At 43.7% G+C, this 20,107-nt stretch overlaps 1 protein-coding gene and 1 non-coding gene across 2 annotated transcripts in view; one reads left to right on the forward strand and one right to left on the reverse strand.

Annotated features, from left to right (window-relative positions):
* Positions 1–20,107, forward strand: part of LOC137310548 (zinc finger protein 271-like) — a 342,914-nt gene that overhangs the window by 16,621 nt on the left and 306,186 nt on the right. The window lies entirely within an intron of this gene.
* trnaf-gaa (transfer RNA phenylalanine (anticodon GAA)) lies at positions 19,383–19,455 on the reverse strand. Its single transcript has one exon. It is a non-coding gene; the product is annotated as a tRNA-Phe (tRNA).

Here is a 20,107-nt window from a genome sequence, read left to right on the forward strand (position 1 = left end):
CAAATTAGGTGTTTTCAGGAAAACAGCCATTGTGAAATCACAAAGATGAAAACAGAAAATGCTGAAATACTCAGCAGGTCAGGCAGCTCCTGTGGAGAAAAAACCAGAGGGAACGTTTCAGCTCTCTGAGCTTTTTCATTAGAAGTGACTAAATGGGGCGAGCGTGGCTGAGCTGCTCCAGGTGCCAGGTTTTATTATAAGTCTTTTGCCCGTATGTGGGTTCGAATCCCACCCCTGCCAGAATTTGTGGAGTTGTTTGTTTTGGCCTCTTCACGAAAAATCCTTCGTTCCTGAGAAGTGCTTTTTCGCATTGCTGGTTTACATCTGTTTGCTCAAATCAGCAAAGTCTTGCACGGAAGTGTTGAGAGTGTAAGGTGTGATCCCGGTGAAGTTTCAATCAAAGTGCACAATGGCGCCCTGGTAAACCGAGTATCTCTTCTGGTCAGCATAAGACAAAAATATGTACCATAATTATGAATTTCTTCTTTGCATCACAATAGGATTTATTATCAGGGAATGTACATGAGCAGGTCGATTTACGTCACGCTCCGGTTATCTCCATCTCCTCCTGCACCTTTTGGATCGGTTCACTAATTGGGAATCGGATTTAACTGCTGTGGTTCGGCACACGGTCCCACACTGCTGAACTCCCAGCCCCTTCCATCAACACTCGCTTTATTTCACACACCGACTGGATTTCAACATGTTGCTGTTCCATCTGAAATTTATCAACGGCCTCTCCGCCGAAATATCGAGTGAATCGTTCTGCTTCCTATCCTGGCAATTCCCCACGCTCACCATCACAGACTTTGGTTCTTCGAACATCGCTGCATCCAGTGGCAAAAGCTGTTCTTCCACTGAAGTTTGCTTACAGCAGCTGATTGGACATTTTCAACATTCTCGATTTGGGTGCATGGGCGGGTCATATTGTCCAGTCAGACTTTCTTGTCCTCAATGTTCAGGACTTTACATTGAGAAAGAAGAAAATAAAAGTGTTTTTGTTCTGACCCAGCTCTGACGAAAGTTCATCAACCTGAAACATTAACTCTGTTTCTCTCCCCACAGATTCTGCCTGACCTGATGAGTATTCCCAACATTTTCTGTTCAGATTGCAAACAGCGGCAGTATTTTCATTTTGAATAAAAAGGGTTTTCTCCGCTTTGTTTATTCGGCGAGGTGGCCGAGCGGTTAAGGCGATGGATTCCTAATGCTTTGTGCGCGTGGGTTTGAATCCCATCGTCATTGCATGGAAATCTTCATTTCGTCCATCCAGAAAGCTTTAAGTCCCAACCTTCTTGAAACGGTGGGGGAAGGTTTTTGCATTGTTTGCTGAAATCAGCAACAGTTCCTTCCACGAAGGTGTTGAGGTTGTCAGGACGCAAAGTGTACAGTGGTATCCTGGTAAAAAGAATACATCTCATGGTCAACTTTAGAGAAACTTACGCATCATAATTATGATATCTTTCCGGAATCATTCCGTGTCTGTGTCTGTTTAAAAGGGATGTGCTGTAAGTCCCGGATAATTCCGTGTCTGTGTCTGTTTAAAAGGGATGTGCTGTCAGTCCCGGATCATTCCGTGTCTGTCTCTGTTTAAAAGGGATGTGCTGTAAGTCCCGGATCATTCCGAGTCTGTCTCTGTTTAAAAGGGATGTGCTGTAAGTCCCGGATCATTCCGTGTCTGTCTCTGTTTAAAAGGGATGTGCTGTAAGTCCCGGATCATTCCGTGTCTGTGTCTGTTTAAAAGGGATGTGCTGTAAGTCCCGGATCATTCCGAGTCTGTGTCTGTTTAAAAGGGATGTGCTGGAAGTCCCGGATCATTCCGTGTCTGTGTCTGTTTAAAAGGGATGTGCTGTCAGTCCCGGATCATTCCGTGTCTGTGTCTGTTTAAAAGGGATGTGCTGTAAGTCCCGGATCATTCCGTGTCTGTCTCTGTTTAAAAGGGATGTGCTGTCAGTCCCGGATCATTCCGTGTCTTTATCACCCGATTTTCTTGATACCTTTTTCCTTCTGAACTGAAATGACGATCCTCTCTCGAGAAGAAGGCTCACCGCCTGCTTCGGGCAACTGGTAGGAAAAATAACAAAAACTGATGAGACCAAGTTCATTCTGCTGGGCTTCCATTCCAATCTCCGCACTCTATCCCCTATTCAGTCCCACCCCCGCCTGGACATTATAATCTGCGATATTCAGAAGCGAATGGGGAAGCCGAATATCACGGGTATAATTTTCTTGATTCCTCAACACTGAATAGCATCAATTGCAATGATTCAGAAGGTAATCAGAGAATCAGAGAATCATACAGCACAGAAGGAGGCCATTCGGCCGTCATAACTGTGCTGGCTCTTTCGAAGACCTGTCCAAATTAGACCCACGCCCCAGATTATTCCCCATAACCCTGCAAATTAGTCCTCTTCAAGCACATGTCCAATTGCCTTTTCAATGATCCAATGGAATCTGCTTCCACCACCCTTTCAGGAAGTGCGTTCCTGATATTAACAAACCCTCTGTGTGAAAAAAAATTCTCCTCAATTCCCCTCGAGGTCTTTTGCCAATTATTTTAAATCTGTGACCTCTGGTTACCGACCCACTTGCCAGAGAAAACAATTTCTCCCAACTTGCTCTTTCAAAACCCCTCATTATTTTGAATACCTCTATTAGGTCTCCCCTTAAGCTTCAGGAGAATAATCCCAGCTTCTCCAATCTCTCCAAATAACTGAAGTCCCTCATCCCTGGTATCATCCAGGTCAACCTGCTCTAATCCCCTTCAATGCCTTTTCATCCTTCCTACAATATAGTGCACAGAACTGTACAATATACTCCAGCTGAGGCCTACCCATTGATTTGTGAAGGTTTAATATGACTTGTTTTTATTTTCAATGCCCCTATTTAGAAAAAACAAATATCCCATATGCGTTCTTAACTACCTTATTAACTTGCCCTGTTTAGTGAATATGCACCCCCAGGTTCCTCTGCTCTTGCAACCCCCACCCCTCATAAATTGTTCCATTTCGATTATACTGCCTCTCTGTGTTCTTCTTCCAAAAGATCATCACATCTCACTGATCGGCCTTAAATCTGTTACGTGACTGCCCATTTCACCAGTCTGTCTATGTCCTCCTGAATTTTGCTACTATCTTCCTCACTATTTACGACAATGCCACGTTTTGTTTCATCCGCAAACTTCGAAACTGTACTCCCTATTCCCACATCCAAATCATTTATCTATAACAAGAAAAGCAATAGTCCTAATACCGACTCCTGGGGGATCCCACTGCATATTTCTCTCCAGTCGGAAGAACATCCGTTCACCACGACTCTCTGCCTCCTATCCTTTAGCCAATTACGTGCTCACGTTACCACCGGTCTTTTAATCCCACGTGCTTCTAGATTTTGAATCAGTCTGTTATGTGCTAATTTTTAAAATGTGTCCTCAAAATAGCCGTAACCCCGTAATTTTATTAAGCAATGAGAATACAGATATTAAGACCGAGTGATAGATCGGGTTCATTCCCATTACCCGGAGGTGACGGGACCCGAGGAAGGGAATTCTCATCTGGGTTTATATTTTCCGAAAACAGAGACGGAAAATAGCAAAGCTCATCCCGTCGAAATATAACAATTGGACTGAAGATCCGACAGCCTTGTCCCGTCCCGGGTTTCCAGACCTGGCCATTCAAGGAAGCCTGATACATTCATCAGGGGAAACACAGAGAGAGAAGAAACGCAGACAGAGATCGAGAAATTCATGTACAGAAAACAACTAGTATAAATCTCCAAATTCTGTGATTTAGCAGAATTTAAGGTGCTGCGTAAAGGAAATTCAGTCTTAGGTCGTGAAATCCTATCGGTGAACATTGGGCTAGATTATCCCTTAAAACTCAGAGAATTAAGCGCTGCCTGGAAGCCACGGCTCTTATTTATTTGAGCATTTCACAGTAGCATTTTAAGCTGGTTTTGAAACCCGCGTGAATTTCAAGACCATGTCTTGATCCATTTGTTAGGTAACCCACAGGTAACGCACGGCTGTAAAGCAGACTGCGTAGATTATCATAGGAACTCTGCCAGACTGCATGTTCTAGACATGTATTCAACTCGACACGTGCTGCCTGCGGCCGTGTGTGTATTGGTGGTTCAGTGGTAGAGCCCTCGCCTGCCGGCAGTAAATCAGGAGTTTGGTCCCAGGCCCATGCAGCATCCTTTACCTTTTGTATCCTTTACCCATGGGATCGCCTGAAATGGGATAGATTCATGTGCCGGCTTCAATCTGTACAACTTCTTGAAATATTATATTAATTTCGTCTACGTGTGTTGAATGGACAAACCCCCTGCACCCTGTCCTCTGGTGCTCAAACATGCTCTGCTGGAGATGAGTCAAACCTGCCTTCTGCATCGCTGAAAAGATGTGAGAAGCCAATTGGTGATTTTTGATTAAAAATGGGGACACAACGGGGCTCATCCGGGAATTGAACCAGTGAAACTCCCTGAGCGAGAATCAGACCCAAAGACCAACTGGCAACAGATCCGAGCAGCCAATGAAAAATGTTACTGCCATACAGCCGATCCGAGATCCTTTCAGGACACAATGTCCATCCAATCTCGCTTTCTTGTACGATGTGCGATGTGGAGCAATATCAGGTTGTACACTAATTATTTCATATCAACAATATCAGCCTCTCTTTTACCAAATTCGTTTTGAATTTCCGACTTGTATTATCAAGTAACACTTTGCAGAATGAATTGCTCTGAAACGACATTGTCATCTGTCTCGGCACCGTCACAGTATACTCTCTACCATAAGTATAATTCACTCAAATTGCTGCTTTCATTCACTGTGAGAGCGAAGAGACATAAATGTGGATACATTCGCTCCAAATTTATCAACTTTACTCTTCCTACCGTCTCAGTCTTTTATTTCTTTACCCTTCTCTGCTGGTGTTGCCGGTTAAATCAGCCTTCGCCTTTCAAGGAAACCTGAAAAGTCCATTAGGGACAACACAGAGAGGGATGAGACAGAGACAGGGAGAGATAGAGAGATGACTGCAAAGAAAATAAAGATTATAAATGTCAGGTTTCGCAAACTAGCAAAATTTAGGTTACAGATTGGGAGAGATTCTTTCTCGGCCCTTGAAATCTTGCAAAAGAGGTTTGGACCACAGTTTAAAATAAGGGGTCTCCCATTTAAGACGGAGATGAGGAGAAACTTTTTCTCTCAGAGGGTGGTGAGTCTGTGGAATTCCCTTCCCCAGAGAGCGGTGGAGGCAGGGTCAGTGAATATTTTTATGGCTGAGTTCGATAGAATCCTGATTAACAGGGGAGTCAAAGGTGAGAGTAGGCAGATGGGAAAGTAGGGTTGAGGTCACAATCAGATCAGCCATGATCTTATCAAATGGCAGAGCAGGCTAGAGGGGCCGAATGGCCTATTCCTGTTCTTAGTTCATATGTTCTTATGTCTGTTCATATGTAACTAAAAGCACCGGCCACACGGAAGTATCTATCATTCTGAGAGAGAGGTAAATGCGGTCAGTTAACTCCAATTAATCTATTTGAGCACTGAAGAGATCTTTAAACAGTATCTCTGCGAGCAGAATTCAAACCTGCGCAGGAAAAACCTACGGAATTTTGAGTCCAACTCGTTCACCATTCGGCCATCGCAGCAGTAAACGGCACGTTCGTGCAAACAAGATTCCAAACGGATTTATACACTTGCTGTGCATGCGAGCAGTGATGATGTGGGGTAAAATTTCCGGTTTTCCTGATGGTGGACCCGGGTTCGATTCCCAGCAAATGTAGGGTCTTTTTGCGTTCTGCACCAATAAGGAACTTTGGAACAGGATTGAACCATTTCAACCCTCGAGCCTGTTCCACAATTCAATGAGATCATGGCTCACCTATGACCTAACTCCATACACCCGCCTTCGCCCCGTATCCCTCAATACCTTTGGTTAATAAAAATCTCTGGTTCAAAGTTAACAATTGAGCTTGCATGAACTGCAGTTTGCGGAATGGAGTTCCAAACTTCTACCTCCAGTTGCTTGTCTAAGTGCTTCCTAACTTCACTCCTGAAAGTCCTGACTCCAATATTTAGGCCATGTCCGCTAGTCCAAGACGCCCCAACGAGCGGAAATAGTTTCTCTCTATCTAACCCATCAGTTCCTGAAAACTTCGATCAAATCAGCTCTTAGTCTACTAAATTCCAGGGAATATAACCTTCGTTTGTGTAATATCTCCTGGTAATTTAACACCAGGAGTCCAGCTATCATTCTGGTAAATGTGTACTGGACTCGCTCCACGGCCAATATATCCTTCCTAAGGTGGGGTGCCCAGAACTGAACACAATACTCCAGGTGTTGTCTAACCAGAGCTTTGTCTAGCTGTAGCATAGTTTCTATCCCCTTGTATTCCCGTCCTCTAGTTATGAAGGTCAGCATTCCATTAGCCTTTTTGATTATTTTCTGTCCCTGTCCGTGACATTTCAATGATCTCTGTACATGGTCCCCTAAGTCCCTTTGGAACTCCACAGTTTCGAGCTTTTTACCATTTGGAAAGTATTCTGATCGATCCTTTTCAGGTCCAAGGTGGATGACCTCACACTTGCCTAAATTGAAATCAATTTCTCACAGCTTTGCCCATTCATTTATTATATTAACGTCTCTCTGTAATTTTATGCTTCCATTTACACTGCTAACAATGCTGGCCATCTTGGTGTTATCGGCAAACTTGATTATGTGGCTCCCTATCCCATTATCTAATATCAATGAGACCGTCTGAACTGGGGTAAATTCACATTCAGCTTCAATCTCCTCATCATCTTGAGACATTTTATTTACTTCACGCGTGTTGCGCCTTGAAAACTTCCGCACTCTGTCCTCTGGAGCTCAAACATACTCTGGATAAAATTCAATTCTACCAACACCAACACCGAAAAGGTGTCAGAATTCAATTGGTGACTTTTCACTAAAAGCAGTGAGACCCCAGAGCTCGTACGGGATTTAGACACGCGACCTCTCGCATATCAATTAATGTTACGCTGCTAAGCGCGAATCATACCCCTGGACCAACGAGCCGCTGTGATTGAACTTGGGCAGCCAGTGTGAAGGTTCGCTGCCTCCCACAGCCGATCGGCCATCCTTTCAGACCTCTTCTGTCCATCCAATCACGTTTTCTGTTCCGGTGCACAGCAGTATCAAGTTGTACACTAACTATTTCCAGTCAGCAATATTAATCTCCCTTTACCAAATTGTTTTCGACTGTCCGATTTGAATTATCAAGTAAGACGTTTTAGAATTAGTTGCTCTGAAACTACATTGCCAGGGAGGATACTGGGAGGTGTCGATGAACAGAGGGACCTTGGAAATGACATCCACAGATCACTGGTGCTGGCAGGACAGGTAGATAAGGTGGTTAAGAAGGAATACAGGATACTCTCCTTTATTAGCCGAGGCATAGAATATAAGAGCAGGGAGGTCATACTAGAAATGTATAATATTCTAGTTCGGCCACTGCTAGAGTACTGTGCACAGTTCTGGCCACCATATTACAGGAAATATGTGATTGAACTAGAGAGGGTACAGGGCAGATTTACGACGATGTTGCCAGGACTGGAGAATTTTAGTTATGAGAATAGATTGGATAGGCTGGGTTGTTTTCTTTGGAACCGAGGAGACTGAGGGTAGATTTAATTGAGGTGTATGAAATGATGACGGGCCTAGATAGAGTGGATAGGAAGGACATATTTCCCTGAGCAGAGAGGTCAATAATCAGGGGACATAGATTTAAGATGATTGGTGGAAGGATTTGAGGGGGGCGGAGGAGAAAGTTTTTCACCCAGAGGGTGGTGGGAGTCGGGAACTTCAATTCCTGAAAGGGTGGGAGAGGCAGAAACCCTCATCGCATTTAAAAAGCACGTCAATGTGCACTTGAAGAGCCGAAACCTACAAGACTACGGACCAAAGGCTGGAAAGTGGGATGAGGCTAAATACATTTTTCGTCCGGCACAGACACGATGGGCCGAATGGCTTCTTTCTGTGGCGTAAATTTCTATTCCCTGATATGTTTGTTGCCTGTCTCGGCATCGTGATAATATACACTCTACCATAAGTGTACTTTAATCAAATTACTGCTTTGTTTCACTGTGAGAGCGAAGAGACATTAATGTGTAGACATTGGCTGCAGCAGCTGGGTTTCACCTTTACTTTTCCTACCGTCTCAGTCCGTTTTTTCTTTACCCTTCGATGCTGGTGTTGCAGTTTAGATCAGCCTTCACTGTTCAAGGAAACCTGAGAAGTCCATCGGGGAAAACACAGAGAGACAAGAGACAGAGACAGGGAGAGATAGAGAGATGCAATCAAAGAAAATAAAGATTATAAATGTCAGGCTTTGCAAACTAGCAGAATTTAAGTTACAGATTGTGAGGGATTCCTTCTCGGGTCTTGAAATCTTGCAACAGAAGATTGGACACTCAATAAAAAAGCAGCGGACACGCTGTTGTACCTCTCATTCTGGGAGAGGGGTAAATGTGGTGAATTAACTCAAGTGAATCTATTTGAGCATTGAAGAGATCTTTAAACAGTCGCTCTGGGAGCAGAATTCAAACCTACGCAGGAAAACCCCATCGGAATTTTGAAACCAACGCTTTAATCACTGGGCCATCGCAGCTGTAAACCACAAGTTTGTTGAAACAGCATTCCAAATGAGCCCATGCAGCACTAGTAGATTCAAGCATTGGTGGTTCAAGGGTCGATGTCTCGCTTGCTACACGGGAATCTCGGATTCAATTCCCGGCCAATGCAGGGCGTTTTGCATTCTGCGCCAATGAGGAACAACGGAAGAAGAGTATACCATTCATCCCCTCGAGCCAGTTCCGCAATTCAACGAGATCATGGCTCATCTGGGACCTAACCCCATATCCCTTAATACCTTTGGTAAAAAAAAAATCTATAAATCTCAGCTTTAAAATTAACAATTGAGCGCGCATCAACTGCCGTTTGCGGAAGAGAGTTCCAAACTTCTGCCTCCCTTTGCTTGTCGAAGTGTTTCCTAACTTCACTCCTGAAAGTCCTGACTCTAATGTTTAGACTATGTCCCCGGTCCGAGAAACCCCAACGAGCAGAAATAGTTTCTGTCTATCTACTCCATCACTTCCCCTTAATATCTTGAAAACTTCCATCAAATCAGCCCTCAATCGACTAAATTGCAGGGAATACAACCCTAATTTGTGTAATCTCTCCTCGTAATTTAACCCTTAGAGTCCAGGTATCATTCTTGTAAATCTACACTGCGCTCCCTCCAAGGCCAATATATCCTTCCGAAGGTGCGGTGCCCAGAACTGAACACAGTACTCCAGATGTGTTGTAACCAGAGCTTTGTATAGCTGTCGCATAATATCTATCCCCTGATATTCTTGTCCTCTAGTTATAAAGTCCAGCATTCCATTAGCCTTTTTCGATTATTTTCTGTATCTGTCCATGACATTTTAATGATCGATGTACATGGACCCCTTGGTCCCTTTGAAACTCCACAGATTCGAGCTTTTCAACATTTAGAAAGTATTCTGATCTATCCTTTTGAGGTCCAAAGTGGATGCTCTCTGCACTTGCCTGAATTGAAATCCATTTGCCACAGTTTTTCCCATTCATTTATTATATTAATATCTATCTGTAATTTTATGCTTCCATCTGCACTGCTTACAATGCTGCCCATCTTGGTGTCATCGGCAAACTTGGATATGTGGCTCTCTATCCCGTCATCTAATATCAATGAGACCGTCTGAACTGGGGTAAATTCACATTCAGCTTCAATCTCTTCATCATCTTGAGACATTTTATTTACTTCACGTGTGTTGCACCTTGAAAACTTCAGCACTCAGTCCTTTGGAGCTCAAACGTGCTCTGGATGTAATTCAATTCGACCAACACCAAAAATATGTCAGAAGCCAACTGATGACTTCTCACTAAAAGTAGCGAGATCCCCCCAAGGACTCGTCCGGGAGTTGAACCCGGGACCTCTACGCCTATTATTCCATACAATCCCCGAAGCGAGAATCATACCCCTAGACCAACGAGCCACTAAATTAAGACTTGCGCAGCCAGTGTGAAGGTTCGCTACCTCCCACAGCCGCTCGGCCATCCTTTCAGACCTCTTCTGTCCATCCAATGTTGTTTTCCATTCCGGTGAACAGCAATATCAAGTTGTACACCAACTATTTCCAATCAGCAATATTGATCTCCTTTTACCAAATTGGTTTCGACTGTACGACTTGAATTATCAAATAAGACGTTTCAGAATTAGTTGCTCTGAAACTACATTGCTTGGGAGGATACTGGGAGGTGCAAATGAACAGAGGGACCTTTGGATTGCATGTCCACAGATCCCTGAAGGTAGCAGGACAGGTAGATAAGGTGGTTAAGAAGGCATACAGGATACTCTCCTTTATTAGCCGCGGCATAGAATGTAAAAGCAGAGATGGTACGCCAGAACTGTATAATATTCTAGTTAGGCCGCAGCTAGAGCATTGCATACAGTTCTGGTCACTGCATTACAGGAATGATGTGATTGCACTGGAGAGAGTATAGAGGAGATTTACGACGATGTTGCCAGGACTGGAGAATTTTAGTTATGAGAATAGATTGGATAGGATGGAGTTGTTTTCTTTGGAACTGAGGAGGCTGAGGGGAGATTTAATTGAGGTGTATAAAATTATGAGGGACCCAGATAGAGCAGATAGGAAGGTCCCATTTCCCTTAGCAGATAGATCAATAATCAGGGGGCATAGATTTAAGGTAGAAGGATTAGAGAGGAGCGCAGGAGATTTTTTTCACTCAGAGGGTGGTGGGGGTCTGGAACTCACTGCCTGAAAGGATGGGAGAGGCAGAAACCCTCATCGCATTTTAAAAAATCACTTGAACATGCAATTGAAGAGCCGTAACCGACAAGAGTACGGCCCAAAAGCGAGAAAGTGGGAAGAGGCGAGAGACATGTTGCAGGTTAGATCAGCCTTCACTGTTCAAGGAAATCTGAAACGTCCATGAGGGACAACACGGAGAGGCAAGAGACAAAGACAGGGAGAGATAGAGAGATGAATGCAAAGAAAATAAAGATTATAAATGTCAAGTTTTGCAAACGAGCAGAAATTATGTTACGGATTGGGAGAGGTTCCTTCTCGGGTCTTGAAATCCACCAAGAGAAGATTGGACTCCCAATTAAAAGCAGCTGCCACGGTGAAATATCTCTCATTCTGGGAGAGAGGGAAATGCTGTCAATTAACTCCAGTTAATCGATTTGATCATTGAAGAGATCTTTAAACAGTAGCTCTGCGAGCAGACTTTGAACCTACGTTGAAAACCGATAGGAATTTTGAGACCAACGGTTTAACCACTCAGCCATCGCAGCTGTAAACGGCATGTTCGTTCAGACTGGATTCCAAATGGACACATGCTGCTACTCCCCATCCGAGCATTGGTTGTTCAGGGGTGGAGTTCTCACCTGCCACGCGGGAGACCCGGGTTGAATTCCCGGCCAATACATGGTCATTTTGCATTCTGCACCAATGAGAAACTTAGGAACAGGAGTCGGCCATTTAGCCCTTCGAGCCTGTTCCGCAATTCAATGAGATCACGGTTGATCTGTGACCGAACTCTATTTTCCCGCCGTAGCCTCAGCTCCCTTAATACATTTGGTTAATAAAAATCTATAAATCACGGGTTTGAAATTAACAATTGAGCTCGCAACAACTGTCGTTTGTGGAAGAGAGTTCCAAACTTCAACAATCCTTTGCTTGTAGAAGTGTTTCCTAACTGTTTAGTCTATTTCCCGGAGTCCGAGACACCCCAACCAACGGAAATAGTTTCTCTCTCTCTTGCCCATCAGTTCCTATTAATATCTTGAAAATTTCGATCAAATCAGCTCTTAATCCACTACATTCCAGGGAATACAAACCTAATTGGTGTAATCTCTCCTCGTAATTTAACCATTCGAGTCCAGGTATCATTCCAGTAAATCTACAGTGCACTCCTTCCACGGCCAATATATTCTTTCTTAGGTGCGGTGCCCAGAACTGAACACAGTACTCCAGCGCTGGTCCAATCAGAGCTTTGTATCGTGATGGCATAATGTCCATCCACTTGTATTCTAGTCCTCCAGATATAAAGACCAGCGTTCCATTAGCCTCTTTGATTATTTTCTGTACCTGTCCATGACATTTTAATGATCTATATACATGGATTCCTAAGTCCTTTTGGAGCTCCACAGGGGTTTCGAACTTTTCACCATTTAGATTGTATTCTGATCGATCCTTTTTCGGTCCAAAGTGGATGACCTCACACTTGCCTAAATTGAAATCCAATTACCACAGTTTTGTCCGTTCATTTATTATATTAATGTCTCTCTGTAATTTTATGCTTCCATCTGCACTGCTTACAATGCTGCCCATCTTGGTGTCATCGCCAAACTTCGATAAATCGCTCTCTATCCCGTCATTTAATATCAATGAGACCGCCTGAACGTGGGGAAATTCACATTCAGCATCAATCTCCTCATCATCTTGAGACATTTTATTTACTTCACGTGTGTTGCACCTTGGAAACTTCCGCACTCTGTCCTCTGGAGCATCAAACATCCTCTCGATATAATTCAATTCTACCAACAACGACATGGAAAAGCTGTCATAAACCAATTGATGACTTTTCACTAAATATGGGGAGACAGCAGGGCTCATCCGCGATTGGAGCCCAAGACCTTTTGACTATTAATCAATGCTATCAACTAAGCAAGAGTCAGACCCCGAGAACAACAAGCCGCTGTTGGTCGAATCGTGCAGCCAGTGTAATGGTTCGCTACTTCCCAGAGCCGATCGGCCATCCTTTCAGTCCTCTTCTGTCCAGCCAATCTCTTTTTCTATTCCGGTGTACAGCAATTTCATGTTGTACACTAACTATTTCCAATCACCAATATTAGTTTCCTTTTACCAAATTTGTTTCGAGTGTACGACTTGAATTATCAAGTAAGACGTTTCAGAATTCGTTGCTCTGAAACTACATTACTTGGGAGGATAGTGAGAGATGTGGATGAACAGAGGGACCTTGGAGTGCATGTCCATAGATCCCTGAAGATAAGAGGAAAAGTAGGTCAGGTGGTTGAGAAGGCACACAAGATACATTCCTTAATTAGGCGAGGCACAGCATATGAGAGCAGGGAGGTTATGCTAGACCTGTATAAAACACTAGTTCGGTCACAGTTAGTGTATTGTGTACACTTCTGGTCACCAAACTACAGGAAAAATGTGATTGCACTGGAGAAGGTACAGAGGAGATTTACGACGATGTTTCCAGGACTGGAGAATTTTAGTTATGAGGATAGATTGGATAGGCTGGGGTGGTTTTCTTTGGAACCGAGCAGGCTGAGGAGAGATTTAATTGAGGCGTATAAAATAATGACCGGCGGAGATAGATTGGATAGGAAGGACCTACTTCCCTTAGCAGAGAGCTCAATAATCAGGGGGCATAGGTTTAATTTAATTGGTAGAAGGATTGGAGGGGAGCGCAGGAGAATTTGTTTCACCCAGAGGGAGGTGGGGGTCTGGAATTTCACTGCCTGAGAGGGTGGTAGAGGCAGAAACCCTCATCGCATTTAAAAAGAACTTGAATATGCATTTGAAGAGCCGGAACCGAAAAGACGACGGACGAAACGCTGAAATATGGGATGAGGCTCGATGCCTGTTTTTTTCGGACGGCACAGACATGATGGGCAGAACGGCCTCCTTCTGTGGCGTAAATTTCTAAGATTGTATGATTCTATGATTTGATTGCCGTCTGTCTCGGCATGGTGTTAATATACACTCTACCATAAGGATACTTTAATCAAATTGGTGATTTGTTTCACTGTGTGAGCGAAGAGACATTAATGTGTAGACATTGGCTGCAGCAGCTCGGTTGCCCCTTTACTTTTCCTACCGTCTCAATCTTTCTTTAACTTTCTCTGCTGGTGTTGCAGGTTCGATCAGGCATTGCCGTTCAAGGAAACCTGAGAAGTCCATCAGGGGACAACACAAGAGACCGAGACAGGGAGAGATAGAGAAATTTATATAGAATATGAATTATAAAATGACAACAGCACAGAAGGAGGCTATTCGGCCCATCCTGCCCGTGCCGGTTCATTGTAAGAGCAATCCAATTAGTCCCATTCTCCCGCTCCTTCTCCGTAGCCCTGCAATTTTTCCCTTCAACTATTTATCAAATTCCTTTTTGAAAGCCACGATTGAATCTGCTTCCACCACCCTTTCAGGCAGCGCATTGCGGGTTATAAATACTCGCCGGATAAAAAAAAGCATTTCCTCACGTCGCCTTTGGTTCTTTTACCAATCACCTCAAATCTGTGTCCTCTGGTTCTCGACCCTTCCGCCAATGGGAACAGCTTCTCTTTATTAACTTTATCTCAACCCTTCATGACTTTGAACACTTCGATCAAATCACCTCTTCACGTTCTCTGCTCTGAGAAGAACAACCCAGCACGGGGTAAATGCGGTCAATTAGCTTCAGTTCATTTATTTGAGCATTGAACAGCTCTTTGAACGTTACTCTGACATTATGATAGCGCGGCCTCGCGGTCTAAGGTGTTCCATCAAATTTCTATGGAGGCGTGGGTTTGAATCCCACTGCTGTTAGAATTTCTGACAATGTTCATTTTGACCTGTTCACAGAAAACCCGATTGTCGTGCGATGGAGCAGAGGATGTGAAAGAAGATGAAAGTGAAAGTGCAAATATTATTTTCATCACAGTGACTGGACACGTTTCCACAGGTTCGGGCCTCTCACCTTAATATTCTTTCCTGCAGAGTGGGACAGGTGATCAGAGTGACCGGGCTCCAGCGGCGCAATCGGTCAGTGCGCGGTCCTTATCTGACAGAACAGGGTCGGGAAATACCGAGGTTGTTCGTCGAGTCTCACTTTGATCAACCAATCTTTTGCCTTGTGAACATTTTGACCGCAGTTGAAGGTACAATTGGTTTGTTCCAAAATGCATCTACTTATTTGTATTGCCATGTGGTTCCTCCGGACTCCGCTTTTGCAATAGCAGATGAGATGTTTTGTGTTATTATTTTACAGGAGGTAGACTGCGGAATTGGAGCCACAAACTATGATTTTGATCCATCTGCAAATTATGGGATTTAGCATGAGCTTTAAACCAGCGCGTTAGAACGCTCAGCCACGATACTTTCCATCTTGCGATCTTCTGGCGCTACTATTACAGCAATAGAATTACTACAAGCAAGAATTCTACCCTCAAGCACCAATGCTCGCACGGCAGCAGGATGCTTCTGTCCAGTTGGAAACCTGTCTGAGGGAACATGCAGTCTGACAGAGCTAGAAGTCCAGGAGATTGACTTTTGTGTTGAGCAGATGATGAGCCTCCTTCTTGAGAGTGTTTCACCAATCCAGCTCAGAGTGGATTAAGCATTATAAATTCGGGGGGAGTGGAGCCACTTGTGTAAGATGAAGTGTGGGGGATTATTTCCCTTCCTTGACAAACATTAATGATCTTGTTGCTGTTTTGCTACAACATTTTACTTTCGAGCACCGAAATCGCTAGTTTTAACAGCAGGTCAACATCAAAAGGCGTGGGGAAAATGAGGGCTCGTCCGGGATCTCTCGCATATTTCAATCAGCAAACCCGAAGCGAGAATCAGTCCCCGTAGACCAACGAGCCCGCTGAATAAATAGCACCAAGTAGCGACACGCGAGGGAGAGTTTCTGAGCATCAGCGCCCACTTTCCCCAAATCTCCCTTAAAGTACAGTAAATAAAAATGTGTCCGAACATGAGTGAAAAGTTATAAAGGTCATTTCTTCTGTGTTGGGTTTTGTTTAGGGTTCCAGATGCTGTTAAAGGTGATTGGGGACGGTTACTGAATTAACCGGTATAAGGGTGCAGATCCTCCGGTGTAAGGGTGCAGATGCTCCTGTGTAAGGGTGCAGATACTCCGGTATAAGGATGCAGATACTCCGGTGTAAAGGTGCAGATACTCCGGTGTAAAGGTGCAGATACTCCGCTGTAAGTGTGCAGGTACTCCGGTATAAAGGTGCAGATGCTCCTGTGTAAAGGTGCAGATGCTCCGGTATAAGGGTGCAGAAACTCCGGTATAAGGATGCAGATACTCCGGTATATGGGTGCAGATACTCCGCTGTAAGTGTGTAGGTACTCCGGTATAAAGGTGCAGATGCTCCTGTGTAAAGGTGCAGAAACTCCGGTATAAGGGTGCAGATACTCCGGTATAAGGATGCAGATGCTCCGGTATAAGGGTGCAGATACTCCGGTATAAGGATGCAGATACTCCGGTATAAGGATGCAGATGCTCCGGTATAAGGGTGCAGATGCTTGGATTTAAGTGTGCAGATAAATGGATGTAATGATTTGTTGCCCCGACTGAAATGCGGCTTAGAACTGTTGTTATTATCCGAGGCAGTGCTGCAGGATCCTTTAATGATCTCTTCCAAAAATAACTGAAACCCTTCGGAATGTGAATACAATTAGCGTTTCCAAAATAAAGGGAGTGACATTCATTGTGGAAACAGTCAGGTGTCGCTCACTGCAGAAATATCCATGTCAGAGTGAAGCGGCTCTCCTGCAACCTTCGGACCTTGTCTGTCAAGACGAATTCTGATTTCCGTGAATCCAATCATAGATTAAATGGTAGAAGATCGGCCGTCCTCAGCTGGCCATCTGAACCGTGCACTTTTTTTTGCAGCCAAAACACACATGAGAAACCAGGACATGCGAGACCATGAATCTTAAAGTAAAACATTTCCCTATCGTCCCTGGGTGGGCTCAAAACCATCAACTTTCCCGTTTTCTAGCCGAACGCGCTAACTGATTGCGCTACAGATACATAATTAAGCGATTGATTTAACTCGCGAAAAATTTAGGTTGCAGCGACCAAGACAACATCTCTCAACTATCAGTTTTTTTATGGTGAATCTGGGTTATACCCATTTCAAGGCCAATCTCTCCTCCGTGAGGTGCAATGCCCAGAGCGGAAAAGAGTCCACTAAATGGGTTTTATTCAGAACTCTGTACAGCTGCAACATAACTTTCACCCCTTTGTGTTCCATTCGCCTTTTCAAGTTTTTTGTACCCGTGAACTAGATTTTCGTGATTTGGGCCCCCAAATATTTCTGCTCATTTACAGTTCCCAGCTTCTCACCATTTATAAAAAAAAACTCTGATCGACCTTTTCTAGGCCCAAAGTGGCTGGCCTCACACTTTCCCACATTGAATTGCATCTGCCACAGTTTTGAAAGGAAATGAACTGAAACCCTTCGGAATGTGAATACAATGTTATATTTCCAAAATAAAGGGAGTGACATTCATTGTGGAAACAGTCTGGTGTCACTCACTGCAGAAATGTCCATGTCAGAGTGAAGCGGCTCTCCTGCAACCTTCGGACCTTGTCTGTCAAGAAGGATTCTGATTTCCGTGAAGCCAATCTCAGGTTAAATGGTGGAATATCGGCCGTGCTCAGCTGGCCATATAAACCATGCACTTTCAAAGCAGCCAAAACACACATTCGAAACCAGAAAAAGCAAGACAGTGCACCTTGAGGTAAAAGCTGCCCGTAAGTCCCTGGGGGGGCTCGAATCACCAACCTTACAATTAACAGCCGAACTCGCGAACCGATTGCGCCACAGAGACACAGAGAGGCTGTTATTGAACCATTATTTCAACCAACTAAAAATTCAGGTTGCAGCGATCAATATAACATCTCTCCACCATCAGCTTAATTTTCCAAAATAAAGGGTGTGAAGTTTGCACGAGTGAAAATCTGTGCTGTATTATTTCTGAACATTAAACTCACCTTGCCATTAAACACCTGTATGGTGGAAGACTCGGTCCCCTCGTGGTAGAGTCGATTTCAGCGCGGTGATACTGGGACAGAGTAAAGTTTAGTTCATGCGATTGCCAAGTGGCGAGAGGGTGGATTTGGAACTCCTGTGCGGCTGCACTGCGAGTTGTCCTGATCTACTTGGAGCGATATTCACTTCAATTCATCACTGACAGGAACAGTTTGATTCCACGTTTATTTTCTCTGGTGCTTGGTGAGATTTCAAAAGTTGAAAACGATCCGTGCTGAACCCAATCTCGCCAGTTCCACACTGACAGACACAAGGCGGTCACACTCTGGTTCATTTAGACGAAAACTGAGAGCGATTTCACCGTCGAATGCAAAGGCGAACAAGACTCATTCAAAGAAAGTGCAGGTCATTGAGGTGCCTTTAAATTCCTGATTGTTTGCACTGAAATTCTTCCCAAAGCGTTTGAGATTCAGGTGGAGCGATTTGGGGATTCGTATCTCTCTTTGCAAAAGTTTCATCCGCAGTTCAAGATCAAAAGTCGAGGGCAGAATGAGACGCCTTCCTGACATTTGGGAACGAGGGAAGCAGACTTTAGAACAAGGTTCTGTTTATTGTGAAAAAGCAGCTAAAACATTCATTCCGGAACGATCCAGAATCCGATCAGCTCGAAAAGCAACTGTTACCCCGTGATTTGGACACTCAGCCTTCTGGTGGCGGAATAAATAATGTAGATAGAAGCAGGAAGTTGAAAAGTGGGAATTGATAAATTAAGTGAGTGTGTAAAACTGCGGCAAATAGAGTTCAATGTGGGGGAGAGCGAGGTCATCCACTTTAAATCTAAGATCAATCAGTGTATTTTCTAAATGGTGATAAACTAGGAACTGTGCAGGAGCAGAGAGATTTTTGGTCCACATACAGAAACCGCTACCAACCAGCGCACAGGTACAAAAATTAATTAAACAGCCGAATGTGCCGTTCGGACAGCCGGTTAGTTCATTTGCATCGAGTTTACCGTAATATCATGATCACGGATTCGATTCATGTAATTTACTTTATTTATATCGGGTTTTTGTAACTTTTAAATCCAAGCTTTACAAACAGGTCCACAGACAAATTCACGGGGACAGTTTATTGAATAACATCCATTGTAACTTTACCCCTGGGCCGGAGAAACACGTCTTTCTTTTCATTTGTCTTTTTCCGGTTTGCAGATAAACGTTTAACTCGCGGCCTGTTCCCATGAATGATCATCAGCAGCAACAGACAGACAGAGCGGGCCTGACCGCCCCGAGATGGGGAAAAGGCATCAGTTCAGGACAAATGCATCAAATCAAATAGTCACCCGGCACCGAGAGAGACAAAACCAAGAGAAAAAGGCAGAAGGTAACAGAGAAATAAAAACCAAATACAGACGATAGAAATATTTCCATTTCTTGATGTCTCTCGATTCAATCCCCAATCCTTCAGTGGCGGGGATCAAATTTCACTGCAAATAAATGTGAGAATCGAAGCGAGGAAGAAGAAACTAAACAACCAAAAACTGCCGAAACTCGGGATCGAACCAAGGACTTTTAGATCTTCAGTCTAACGCTCTCCCAACTGAGCTATTTCGGCCCCATGTGAAACGTTCACTGTATGTCATTGTCTTCAAAAAATATATAACTCCAGGCGGAATTGCCCCTCCTGTTCATTCCGCAATTCAAATAAAAACATCGCATTCATATTTACACACCCACAGTTCATATATAAACATCACACTCATATATACACACCCACAGTTCATATATAAACATCACACTCATATTTACACACCCACAGTTCATATATAAACATCACACTCATATATACACACCCACAGTTCATATATAAACATCACATTCATATATACACACCCACAGTTCATATATAAACATCACACTCATATATACACATTCATAGTTCATATATAAACATCACACTCATATATACACACCCACAGTTCATATATAAACATCACACTCATATATACACACCCACAGTTCATATATAAACATCACACTCATATATACACATTCATAGTTCATAGAAAAACATCACACTCATATCTACACTCCCACAGTTTACAAAACAAGAGCGCACTCTTACTGCACATCCACTTAATATCTACCCAAAGTTCTGTTTATTGTTCTCACAAAAGTCTGAACACTGAAAGTTTAACTGTTTTCCAGATACTGTCCATCCTGTTTTGTATTTTCAGCGTTAAATTTGCTGAAGTCCGGCAAAGGGG

The sequence above is a fragment of the Heptranchias perlo genome, unplaced genomic scaffold, assembly GCF_035084215.1.
Source record: "Heptranchias perlo isolate sHepPer1 unplaced genomic scaffold, sHepPer1.hap1 HAP1_SCAFFOLD_263, whole genome shotgun sequence".
NCBI lineage: Eukaryota > Metazoa > Chordata > Chondrichthyes > Hexanchiformes > Hexanchidae > Heptranchias > Heptranchias perlo.